This window comes from Rousettus aegyptiacus, unplaced genomic scaffold, assembly GCF_014176215.1.
Source record: "Rousettus aegyptiacus isolate mRouAeg1 unplaced genomic scaffold, mRouAeg1.p scaffold_m13_p_1, whole genome shotgun sequence".
Taxonomy (NCBI): domain Eukaryota; kingdom Metazoa; phylum Chordata; class Mammalia; order Chiroptera; family Pteropodidae; genus Rousettus; species Rousettus aegyptiacus.
This window is the reverse complement of record NW_023416284.1, coordinates 34,260,337-34,272,446: the sequence shown is the minus strand read 5'-3', so window position 1 is coordinate 34,272,446 and position 12,110 is coordinate 34,260,337. Positions and strand designations below refer to the sequence as shown.

General features: G+C 38.9%; 1 protein-coding gene across 3 annotated transcripts in view; it reads right to left on the bottom strand.

Annotated features, from left to right (window-relative positions):
- Positions 1-11,138, bottom strand: part of ZFYVE9 (zinc finger FYVE-type containing 9) — a 121,166-nt gene extending 110,028 nt beyond the window's left edge. For 2 of the 3 annotated variants that reach the window (XM_016120281.2, XM_016120283.2), the window contains exon 1: positions 10,846-11,138. The gene's annotated coding sequence lies outside the window, so the exon portion shown is untranslated. The remainder of the gene's footprint in view (positions 1-10,845) is intronic. The other variant, XM_016120282.2, reaches the window with a different exon arrangement.
- Between the last annotated feature and the right edge of the window lie 972 nt (positions 11,139-12,110).

Sequence of the window (12,110 nt, the reverse complement as noted above, 5' to 3'; positions counted from 1 at the left end):
AGGATACAAGGCTGTCAGTCTGAGACCACTCTCTTCCTGGGCAGCCCCAGCTAATGACTGGTTATAGCACCAGCATTAAGGCAAGGCCACTGCTGTCAAATGCGGGACTCCTCAGATGAAGAATTTTTGCTCCAGAGTCTTCACTGGGTCTGAGACTCTCCTCGTTCATTTTATTTTCTTCCCTCTTTCCTGTCACAGGAATCCTCCCCCATATACTTCTTAAATTCCTAACTCTTGTCTTGGCATCTGCTTCCGGAAGAAGTCCAACTGGCACAGCTGGTACCAGAAAGGGACTGAGAAAGCAAAAGGTAAGATGAGGTTTGGAAACTAGATCACTAGCTATCCTACTGGCAATGAGAATCTCATCCATAGGGTAGTATGTAAAGCATGGACAGTCCCTAGCACAAGCCGGTGGCACAATTGCTAAAATCTTCTTGGGAAAAGTGCTTAAACTTTATTGGGAGAATGTTCCTAGAGAGGAACACTCTGAATGGTGTAATGATTCCCATATTTGAAAAGTGTGAAAGGAATAATGCATATAAGAACAATGAAACCGGCTGGCTGTTATGCTGCACTAACTCCCTAGATGGGGACAGGTAACAAACAATTGGAAACTCAAGTGTGAAGGCCAGAGACTCTCTGGTAACTCACAAAGAAATCTTTATCACTTGAAGTGGGAGAGTAGGAAAAGATGAAGACCAAACTCAGGATAGTTAAAGACTGCAATGCTTCAAAAATGACCAAACGCTCCTCAAAGGCAGATTTGTTGTGTCAAGGTTAGGGTCCTGGTTTGGAAAACACAGAAGCCAGTTAAATGAGATAGCTACACCTAAGATGGTCGCCCCCTAAAACTTTGGTTCTCCAGATCCCTCTGACCCCTCAGAGTCTACAGGGTTAACGTCAACACTTCCCAATGTGCCGGAACACACTTCAGAAGCCTCTTACCTACAAGGCAACAAGAGCTTCCATGAGGGTCTGCCTCCTACCTCCACTCCTGGTTGCCATGATAACAACTAATGTTAACTCTGCTAAGGACATATTGGGCCTGATAAGGGAGCAAAGAGACAAGGAGGTATGGGTAGAAGCAAATGGAATGGACACAAAGCATAAAAATCTTTCTCACGTGACAATGCCCACCAGAAAGCATCCAATGCAGAAGAGACACTGAACAAACAAGCAGACAAAATGACTCAGACAGCTGATATTAGTCACACGAGAACTGGCATAATGAGGACATAAATGGATTAATACTCACAGGAACAGATACTTATTCCAGGCACGGGTTTGCCTTTCCTGCCCAAAGAGCCCTAGTCACACCACTAAAGAAGGACTTACAGAGTACTTGATCTATAGACATAGAAACCCACATAGCATTCAAACAAGGGAAACACTTCAGGGGAGAAATTGGGGCAGTGAGCCCATAACCACGGGATCCAGTGATCATGTAACAGCACCACACAAAAGCGACCAGCCTTACAGAGCACTAGAATGGCCTGCTGAAGATACAGCTGATGTACCAGTTCAGAGACAACTGCATGCAGTATATGTACTGACCCAGAGCTATGTTCCCAGTAGGAAGAACACAAGGATCCAAGAACCAAGGGGTAGAAGCAGAAATGGCCCCCACTTACCACCATTCCCAATGATCCACTAGGGACTTTGTGCTTCCCATCTTCACAATGCTGGACTCTATGGAATTAGAAGTCCTGAGTACATTTTTGCCAGGAGACACATCAAGATCATACTGAACTACAACTTACAGAGGCAGCCTGGGCATTTGGGACTCGTGTCCCAGGACCACATAGCAAGAACAGTAATCACTATCATCATATGGGATAATTAACCCTCATCCTCAAAAGTAGGGCTGCTGATATATAATGGGAGCAAAAATTAAGTGCAGAACTCAAAAGATCCATTTGGGTACCACCTGATACTCCCCTGCCCAACTGTGACTGGGAATTGACAAATGCAACCACTCCAGCTTAAGAAGAAAATGGTTCTCAGACCCCTCACAAATGAGGGTTGGGTCATACCACCAGGCAAACCACCAAGATCAGCAGAAATGACAGCTAATGGCAAGAGGAATTTAGACTGGATAATGGAGCATGTAAACCAATGAGATCAGCTACAGAGATGGAGAATGAAGCCTGTCTCACTAACCTACTTCTACGTTTCCCATCAAGAGAAGTCCATGGAACCCTGGAGGAACTGCTCTCTGAAAATGTTTGGACACACAGATCTGTGAAGTACACAACATGGACTGTGGCAGTCACTTGGATCTCCCTTCAAAAAAAGAATGTGCACTCAGGTGTAAGAAATACAGTTAACTAACAAATTCCAGCTGCACATGTTCAAAATTCATCTCAACTTTCCAGTCCAGGCCATACTCTTCTTGGGCAGCTCCTAGCCAGTAACTAAACATGGTGGGTATACTAGAACCTGGCCATTTCTTCCCAATACAGAGCTCCTCTAACAAGCAATCTTTGCTCTAGAGCTCCCTGTTGAGTTGGCTTCCCACCCTCTCCCCGCTCCATATACATCACAGACTGAGGCTCTCTTAGGTCAATGCAGCTTCCTCTCCCTTTCCTTTCACAGATATTTCATTCTATCCCCCAATTAAATCTCTTGCACTACTAACATTATCTTTTTCCCAGGAGACCTAAACCAATACACTGTAATTAGTTCTTCGTTTAACCTACTAAAGTAGTATTGTTATTTGTATTTTACAGATGAGAAAACCAAGGCACAGAAAAGTTAATTAACTTGCCCAAGCTCATACAGTAAAAGCAATGGAACTAAAATTTGAGCTAAGACAATCAGACTCCAAAGCCTGGGCTTTGAATCACTATGTTAGAGAAAACAAGGTATGTTGTCATCATCTTCAGATATTAAGGTGAGAGTAAGTACTCTGCATAATTTTTTAGAACAAAACAAAAGGATAGATATGACAGAAAAGTAGCTTTCTGCATAAATATAACAGAAAAAAAAAGCAATTTTCTAATAAATAGCAGTAACTGACAACATATTGAGGTCCTTCAGGAAGTAAGCAGGGCCTATCACCTGAGAGTTCAGTCACTGATATTGTGAGGGTAAGGCTTTATAAAACAGGTAAAAGCTGATCTAGGTCAGTAAAAGGTATACTATTAAGTATTATGTAGGGAAAAAATGGTTTCATAGCCACTAAGTTTGTGTAATATATTGCTGAACAAAGTTAAAGTTTTACTCCATTTTAAAAATACAAAGTGTGTTTGCAAATCTCTACCTGAGAGATATACTAGTATGCTGAAAAACACAAACTTATTTGATTAAAGAACACTTCCTTGTTCCTGGTGTACGATGATTTCTTCCCAAAGTCAAGATTCTCTGATCCAAGGACTCTAGAAGAAGCTAACAAAAAAAAAGGATGGCAGTCTTTTAGCTGTTTAACCATCTTCCAGCTAGTAAAGACAACACCTATCTATATGTCAATGTTAGTACCTCCAATACCTTGAGGGTAGGAAACTATATATTTTCTCATTAAAATGCATTTCAGCCTTTTCCAATACAAAATATACCCTCCTTTGCTTTATCAGCAAGCTCTGTGAAGATCTACAATAAGTGGTCCACATTTTAATTACTGAAATCTCACTTTCTTAGCAATATAAAGCTTAATTATTTCAAGTGTGCTACTGGTGATCTAGTTATTGGTTATTTTCATATAACACAGCTCTAGATGCATTTTTCTCAAATACATACACACTATCACAAGAAAGGTCAGAAGAAAGGGGATAACTAAGAGGTAGAAAAAGAAGAGGCCTCAGTCAAACTATTCATCCAGCTAATTTCCAGAATTTGCGTTTTCATTCAGAAATATATTCTCTTTACTATAGGGAAAACTTTTATACAAATTACAATCTCTCTGTCTTGGTTCTCCTATCTTCCTCAGCCACCACCCATAGCCTACTGCCCACCTACCCTGTTATGTTATTTCTTTAATGACATTTACTCACAACTGCCTGGTGTTGTCTACATGTCACCTCTCTCTCTTCACTCAGTTCTTCAGAAACATTGAATACGGTATTAAATGTGGAACAGGACTTAACATCTAGTCCACCACTATTTCAGATGAAAGAAATGAAGTCCAGAGATCAATTATTATGTTTTTCTAATAACAGCAAAACAGGCATTTATCTGCTTCAAAAATAATAGTACCTGAGTATATTTTACCATAATAAAAAAATTTTTAAAGAAAATATCAGTATATGAAAGCTGAAGTTCCCAAAGTGTGCACACACAAACACACACTTTTTCATATTTAAAATGAAGGATACTAGCAGTATCCTTCAAAGGCAAATATCCACCAAAATCAGTCAAAGAAATCTATGCTCTCCTAATATGAATACTTCTTAAAGCACTTAAATCCAAAGATAAAACAAACACGGAATACATAGGTGAAGTTTTCATGATGAAAAAGAGTGTGGACTTATAGTTAGATATGGTTTGAATCACTGATGTGGGCTTATGAAAGTCAAAACTCTCCAAGCCTTTTAAGTATCAGAAATAACATACATGATACACTTAGCATAAGGAAGCACTCTATTAACAAAGCTTTTATATTACACAATACAAAATTTTAAAAATTAAGGAAAACTTCATGAACCTGGAATCTTGGAAGGATTGGATAGTGGGGCATGCACAAACGGGAGTGAGGAAAGATCAGGTTCAAACAAAGTCAAGAAGGGCTATGCCATATTAAAGAATCTCAATCTTGTTTTTTTAGACATTGAACAGAAATTTCCAAGAATGTCCTCATGTTAATCTCAAAAACAATTTACCTCAGCTATAATTAAAAAACAAAACAAACTATGGGCCATTGTTTTATATCACCAGAATCACAAAAAGGTCAGATGATGTATTTTTAAGTTTTAAGATTGTTCTCATATTGGCAGTGTTTTACTTCAATTACTTTTTAGAGGTTGTTTCTCTTGTTCAATTGAAAATTAAAAATGGAGACTAAAGTTTACATTAATCCTGACAGAATGTTTTCAAAAAATTTTGATACTGCTTGCTCTTTATTTTAATAATGAGAATTTTTATATAGGCTCTGCTGTGTTTTGAAATAACTTTAAAAATATATGCTATTTATTCTTTATCCATTTTAATAAAAGGATTTGGGGCAGATAAACTACCAAATCTTTATCACGAGAGGTTAGGAAAGAACCATATTGCAAGTTAGAAATGCAGACTTTTTTGTTAATCCCAGCAAAACTCCAGAACTGCTATTTTTTGTTACTTTATATAGAAATTACAGCATCCAAAGCAACTAAAAGATTGTATAACCAGTGGAAGCTTTTCAGCTCACTCCTTTCAAAGTCAGCATTAAAAGTGATGCTGACTAAAAGTGATCATGATCAAGGAAAATACTGTGGTCCAAAACTTGCACTTTGTTTACTCAAACAATGGTTTCCTGCAGTATTTACTATTTTTGGATAACTGTAGAACATTACCAAGTCATTACTGCTGACTTTGAACTATGTCCTACAAAAACCTCATAGAAGAGCTTTAATACTTCAAATGAAAACAAATAATAGGAGACTATACTACATATAAAAATAAAGAACAATGACTAATGTGTGTATGCAGAATTAAATATCACGGAGAGGTAATGGCAATCCTCAAAATCTGTCAGTCCTGAATGCTTATGAATGTTAATAGCAAAATATGCAACTGGACTCTAAATTTTTAGAAATGTTTTAACAGTTAAAAAAAAACAACAATAACTAAATCTAAGGCTTACAACCGCCTTTTGTTAAGCAATATTCTTAGAATATAACCTTTTATAAACTGAAGTCCCCACACCCTATCCTCATTACCACCCCATATGGCTAACCAGTTCCACTGAGTTCTGCTTATGAATGGTGGTTATGATGATGAATGAATAAAACATGCTACATCTATACAGTGGAATAGTATTTGGCAATAAAAAGAAGTACTGACACATGCTACAACACGAACAAACCTTGAAAACATTATGCTAAGTAAAAGAAGCCAGTCAAATATTGTATGATTCCATTTACATGAAATATCCAGAATAGACAGGCAAATTCATAGAGGCAGAAAGTATATTAGTGGTTGCTTAGTGCTGGGAAGATTGGGAGGAAATCTGGAGTGACTGCTAATGGGTATGGGTTTCATGATGAAAATTTCTAAAATTAGATAGTGGTGATGTTTGCACAATTCTGTGACTATACTAACAGCCACTGAACTGTATACCGTAAATGAGTAAGTTGTATGGTATGTGAATTATATCTCAACAGAGCTGTTATAAAAAAAAAAAAAAAAAAAAAAAAAAGAGCCTTACCTAATACTCTAAATTTAATTGAAACATGTGTTCTTCACCTCACATTTTACAGCCTCTCTACAGTAAATATAATTTCAAACTGCCAGGAGAACTCAAGGCTGAATATATCCAAACTCTCCCTACTTTATAAAAAATTCTAGACTCATTTGACCGTTTTCTTAGGTCCTACTTTGAAGGCTCCTTCCCTCAAAAGGTAATAAATTTCCATTTTATTTTATTTTTTTAAATCTAGGGCATGAATTTACTACTTCTATATTTTAAAAAAAATGCAACAAAACTACCATCATAGATATTAAGATACATATTAAGTATATATCATCATAAATAATGAGAAAAGATGACAAATCACTATAGAATTAGCAACTAAAGAAACTATTATAGTTAAAAACCTAGGTCTGCAAAAACATGATTTAAGCTTAAACAAATGTAAGAATTTTAAACTAAAAGAATTTACAGAAAAAAAAATCTGAGATTTTAATAATAGTTCTGTAAGCTAAATGCCTGATTGCCTCAAGATCCCCATCAACACTCATTAAGTTCTCCTTTTCCCTTGCCCAATATGAATTTAATGCCTTTTCTTGATTTCGGTGAGTCCACAGAGATTTCTCCATCTTTACTTTATTTTATTAAAGGTTTTGAAAAAGTATTTCATAAGTACAAAACATTATATACTGTCCTAATTTTACTAATAGTTCAGTTCTGTAAATGGGTTGTTTACAATAATTCAAAAGAAAAAAATTACTCAATTTTTAAAATAGGAAATATTTTATAGATAGCATTTTCAAATTATTTTATTAAGTTAAATGTATTATTATAAAGTGCAAGGTATTCTACTAACTATACAATAAAATGTTAACTCTACTGACACCTTTGTTCCTCCTTAGTTTAGCCATCTCTAATACTTCAAAACTAATCATGCTGATTTTATTTCTTAGTAGTAAATTATATAAATAATTAATGATCTTTCAAGTGCTTTCAAAGAGAAGTAAACAAGAAGTATATTTTCCATTTCCAGAGTAACACTGACTTACTAGGACTCCTGGGACTGAATCATGGGTTTGATTTACATACTATATCATTGAATCCTTACAATAATCCTATAAAGTGGATATTACCAGCTTCATTTCATAGAAGAGAAAATTGAGGCTTAAAGGGAGTAAGAAACTTGTCCAGAGTCATATATAGGTTATAAGACTGGAATCCACATCCAATAGATTATAAAATACAGCTCTAATCTACTGCATTTTGTAAGGAAAAGTCTATGTTTTAAAGACTCTTCAGTTCTTAAATAACACAAGTTTAATAAACTGACATCATTTTTTGAAAATTAAGTATATGAACTATGTCTATTCAGTAACTGCAACTATATGTCTCTTATATACTAAGAAAGTGGCTCTATAACATAATTAAAGTCAGGTACATACAAGAAAAATCAAAGATTATGTAAAACTCAAAAAATGAATAATGTGTAACAAGAGTACCCCATACACAGGAAAAAGCTAATTTTTGGCTAAAAATGAAAGAAAATATGTGTAATAAGTTAAATTAAAATTGCTTTCTATCAAAAATTTCTAAGAATTCCAAAAGTAGACTCATTCCCCCCAAAATTAAAGCTACCAAGTTTTAAGTCATACAGAAATTTCAATGCCTGGTTTTTGTTTTCTCCAAAAGGAAGAATGGAAATGAACATTTACTGAACTAATTGTTTTTGATTACTTTTATCTCACTGGAACTTGTTCTACTTCCCAGTGAGGTGTGCTATTATTCCAATAATATATAAGAAGAAATTCAGGATCTAAAAGTCACATTGCTCTAAGAGTTTAAGGATGCCTGCCCACATCTGATGCCACACTCTGCGCCACATAATGCAATTCACAACCATAAAACACACCACACACATCATCTCATTAGGAACATAAGCATTTAAGTTAAAATCCAGGGAATTATCTTTATAAAAAGCTTTGTGCCTTGCAACCAATCTGTGTCCAAGCACATAAAGGGACCAAATAAAAGTTTACTGAATGGAATGAACAGTGGTAGCTTAGCAACAGAGGAAGAAATGAGATCATCTCCACTCATTCTGTCTTTCTAAAGAAGTTAATATAAAACTCACTTACCAGGCAACGTATACAATTTCCGCCTTAAAAAATCAAACACTGAATCAGGAATTGGAAGAGAAAGGAAAGATCTCATATAAAAATTACTAATATTCTTAAAGGAAAGCTACTGAATTAAACATAGGAGCCTTAAAGAGGGATTTAGCATGTTCCACTCAATTACAACACCTGTCTGACCCTGCCTTGTAACAGTTAATTAAATATGTCCTGCTTCTACAATAAGTTATTTACTAGCAGAAACCTTGGTCATTTTTGTGTTTCCTAGAATACCAAAGGACCTTGCACTTAAAATTAATAGCTAAAATTTTATAATGATCTTTTATAGGTTACAAAATTTTTTCTGAGGTATTTACTATAAAAATCTTGCAAGAAGTATAACTGTCTGTATTTTACAGACAATAACATTTAAGGTCCAAGGAGATTAAGTGCCAAGTGGCCAGGTAGGTATCTTTTTACAACACAGCTACCACAAAAGGCTTGTAAGTGTTTGTTGACTGAATCAGTTGTCCCTTAAAATATCATCATTTTTCTTTCTAAGACTAAAACAGCATTATCTATTGCCATGAGAAATGATTGTATTGCCACTTATAACTGACTGATGATAGCTTTGCTAGATAACAGATACGTATTTTCATTCAGCTTGCCAAGGTTCGTTCATTTTAAACTTATATCTGATTCTCAAAATTCAGTAGGCCTAAAAATAGGAGATCTTGATAAAAATGAAGATCCTTGAGCTACCATCATCCCTAGAAATACTGATTCAAGGACCCAGGATCTGCTTATTTAAATAATTAGAATCAGCTGATTCTAATGTTAGTAGTCTTTGGGGACACACTGACAAAAACAGAATTAGACTTTTTAAAACCAAAGTTAATCTACCAAAAAAATTTTTTAATCAAGCCAACTTTTTACAATTATAAATATTTAAGCAAAATCTTACAAAAACAATACAAGGCTACTACATGTAACAGGACAGGTCCTCAAAAACATTTACTACATCAAACCTCCCTAGACTTTAGGAGCTTCTCAAGCTGTACCAGGGGTCATTTTGGCAGCTACTCATGTTATTCTGTTTTAACTGATGGATTCAACTGTAATTTCAATGTAATTTAGCAAAACATTTATATGTCTTATACAGATGACTGGATGTTAAACAGTAAAATGGTACAGTATATACAGATTTATATAATCATTTAAAAATCACCAACAGCACAAGCCTGTTTTAAACTTCAAATGACCATCAAAATGTACTATGAGACTATGGATGACCTTTCCCCCATTATTAAATACTTAAGGAGAGTCTACACAGTACCTTTTGGTATTTTCCCAGTTTTCTACAAAAAGTGTATTTTTTTCACGTTCACAAAAGATTTAGAAGTACTTATCAATCCTACAACCTTCACATACATAACAGGAAAACTAGAATAACCTGTAACCACGTTTATCATTAATCATAAACACCCATATATACCTGACTTAGGATATCAAAGTGTAATCGCTAACTTTTTTTTTTACATTAATACCTAAACAAATTATTTAACATAAAATTTAGAACAAATCCATTTCCATCTGGTATGTTATTAGGATAGTTAGCATGACTTTTTAAAACCCTCTCGTCATCCATTCTATGGATCTAAGTAGAACATTTTTGTACCGAGGACTGAGGCATTAAAATAGTCACACTTATTGGAGAAGGGGGGAAAAGACCTTTGTAATATATATATTCACTTTATATATGTATAATTGTGAGCATTTATCTAGGAAACAACATTGCAAAGCTGGGAAGGAGCTTTCTCCTAGGCAGACCACGCTTCGAGGCAAAATGTAATAGAAGAGGGCAGGAATGAGCTACCAGCAGGTGATAAAATTTCACCTCAAATAAGAGGCAAAAGGTTGTTTTCAACCCAACCCGTGAATGACACTACAGGGGTACCAGGAGCTTTCGGGGCCGCTCACTTTCTGCACTCCAATTCCCACCCTGCTCTCCCGCCCCTCCCCCCGGGACTCTGCGGGACTCAGTATGCGGCGCGGAAAGCCAAGGCTGTTTGCAAACAAGCGTCCTCTGCCTCCCTCCAGGATGTACGTGCACGGCCCCGGCCCAACCCAAAGGGTGGCAATGCCTCCGCCAGCCCCCTGCTCCATATACCCGGCCGCGCCGGAACCGAGGCCGGGGCGAGGGCTTCTCGGTGGCGCGGGGCCTAGTTACCCCCACGCGCCTCCAGCCTCCCGGGGGACCCGGGGTAAAAGGGCTGATCCCCCAGAGCAGCAGGGCGGTGGAGGCTGCCGCAGCGGCTGGACGCCCCGTCCGCCGGGCTAGAGGGCTGCCGCTGGGGCCCTCCCCAGAGGCCGAAGGCCAGCGAGCCCGGGACCGCGCCACGCCACGCTCACCTCCAGCAGCGGCCGCCGCCGCCTCAGCATGGCCCGGAGGGTCGTCCCTGAGCCGACAGCCTCCTCCGAATGGCACCGGCGCGACCCCAGGCGCCGCCTCGAAGCTTCCTACTTCTGAAGGGGCTGTGGTCGCCGCTGCTGCTGAGGCCCGGCGCCCCCCGAGCCGCATCAAGCTCACGGGTCGCCTTAGCCACGCGGAACCCGGAGGAGCTCCGCGGAGCCGGGCCGGGGGCGCAAGGCTGCGGCGGGACGACCGAGGTGCTGCAGGCTGGGATCCTCGGCGAAGCCTCCAGCGTCGCCTTGGCCGCTCCTGCCGCCGGCGCCGCTGGGCCACAGCGCCCCCTGGACCCCACGCCCGGCTACGGCACTAGGACTGCGGCGGCCGCCGGGGCACGAGCCACGGGGAACGCCACCCAGCGCGGTCTGGGGGAGGCGGGGGCCGCTCGGTCCAAGCACCGCCCACGGCCTCCGGCCCGCCCCCGACGACACCTCCCCGGAGGCGGAAGCCCCTAGGTCCCCACCGGCTCTCGCGCCCCGCTACCCACTCCGGGTCCTCAGACCTCGAGCACCTTTGCACCTTTTCCTTCGCTCCTGAAGGTATGAGAACATTCCTGTCACTGGGGCACGCACCTGAGAGTAGGGGTGTGAGGGAATCTCCTTGTTTTCATCTCTTGTAATTCGAAAGGGAATTCCTTCTAATCCCTACAGTGTGTCTAGGCATAAGAACAGTGACCCAGCACCAACCTTTTTACACACACACACTCGCACACACTCGCACAATCCTTTCCCAAAATAATGAAGGAATTAAATTGACCTTAACTTTTTGGGAGTGTACTGTGCAGATCATTACAGAAATTTCCTAGAGATACTAAACCTTTAACCCCGAAAACCTCCCCCAAAATAGAGAAATATATATATTCCCAGCAAGAGAAGAGAATAGCCACCGAGTTGTCCTGAAATTCATAAACAACTTCAAGGTAAGAAAAGAACGTTCATCTTTTCTAACTATCCCCACCCCGACTTCTCTTCCATCCCCTAACCCTGCCAAATCTCAGGTAATGCACTGAAGGAAGGAAATTGTTATATAGTGGGAGCTGTGGAATCATTCTGTTTATAGATAACTCATATTCGATCCCACTCAAACTCTAGAGTGCACACATCAGAACCAAAAACAAAAGAAAGAACACGAATGTCAGAGGGGAAGTAGGAGGAAAAATTCTCCAAATCCTCATTCCCCAAATTTCCAAATACATTATTTTATCATA